The sequence below is a fragment of the Biomphalaria glabrata genome, chromosome 15, assembly GCF_947242115.1.
Source record: "Biomphalaria glabrata chromosome 15, xgBioGlab47.1, whole genome shotgun sequence".
NCBI classification, from domain to species: domain Eukaryota; kingdom Metazoa; phylum Mollusca; class Gastropoda; family Planorbidae; genus Biomphalaria; species Biomphalaria glabrata.
In genome coordinates this window covers 4184953-4186454 of record NC_074725.1, presented here as the reverse complement: position 1 = coordinate 4186454, position 1502 = coordinate 4184953, and positions in this window count along the sequence as shown.

Genomic DNA, 1502 nt, shown 5'->3' with positions numbered 1-1502 from the left:
TTTTTAAAAATTTCAGTCCCCGAAAATTGCCATCTTGATTCACATTTTATTTTACTATTGTGGTAAGTGTGGCTACATGAAAGCGAAGTTTTTCCAAACTGACTTTGATGAAGAAATACTTACAATCAACGATGACGAATTTACGACTCACTAATTTAGGCGATTTCGTCTATTGAACAAGACATAGTGGAAAAAAACTGATTTCGATAAAAGTATCGATAGTTTGCCGGCGAGAAAGCACGTGAGATCCATTATTATCTTTTTTGTAAAATCGATTCTTTGCGAAATAGCGATACATACACAATGAATATACTTTATTTCGAAATTAGAAACTTTTCGCTGTTTTAAAACTTTTTTTGGAGGGCATTATGAGGAACTGCCGCACAGGGCATCAAATACCCTAGCTCCGCCACTGGCACCAGTACAGCAATGATCTTAATGACGCTTTCGTGACAATATTGCAAGTTACTTAGTGCCAAAGACATTCATTTAAATGAAGAGCATTTGTAACAGATGACAGTTATTTTGTCCAATGCACTGTAAATAAATTCAGCTATGTACACATTTCACTGTTTATGTAAATAGACATTGATTGCCAAACGTTTTGTCATGTTTTTATTTTTATCTGTTTGCACAGCTTCATCTTGTAAACAACGACTAAAACACTTGAAATAAAACATACATTTTTTATTTAAACTTCGCTTTGAACATGACCAATGATTTAGTCACGCCATAGTTTGTTTATAATGAAATATAAGATAGAGTAAAAAATATCCACTTTCTAATAAGAAGGAGACATTAAGTATGGTGTAAATAAAAAAATAATTTTGTTTATGTTGCATTTACAGACTGACCTAGGTCAAAGGTCAGGCAGAAGTCCTAAGTGACTTATTTACAAAACAAAAACAGTAGACTAGACTACATTAGCAAGCATTTCATTGGTGGAAAAAAAAAACAACACCTTGCCAGGTTTTTAAAAAGATGTAGGTAAAATTTCATAAAAGTGATAAATGGAAATGGAAATAGTTTTGGTTACAAGGACGGGACAATGGGAACATTTTTTTTTCTGGATGTTGTTGTTTTTTTTTTGGTACCAAAATATTTATTTAGTAAAATAATGTAAATAACAGAATTTTGATATATTTACGAAATGTTGCCAATTTGCATCATTACACTAATAAAAAAATGTAAGATTGGGGGGTAAAAAAGATCATGAATTTTATTTTGTCAAGTAAAGGTTTCCCTTTCAGACCTTGCGATCTAGAGGCCAGATAAACTTAAGGTCATCTATTTGGGGGCTGAGCGGTTAAGCGCTTGGCTCGCGAATCTGTGGTCCTGGGTTCGAATCTCGGTGAAGACTGGGATTTTGCATTTAGGGATTTTTAGGGTGCTCCTGAGTCCACACAACTCTAATGAGTAGCTGACTTTAGTTGGGGAAAGTAAAGGCGGTTGGTCGTTGTGCTGGCCACATGACACTCTTCTCGTTAACCGTTGGCTATAGA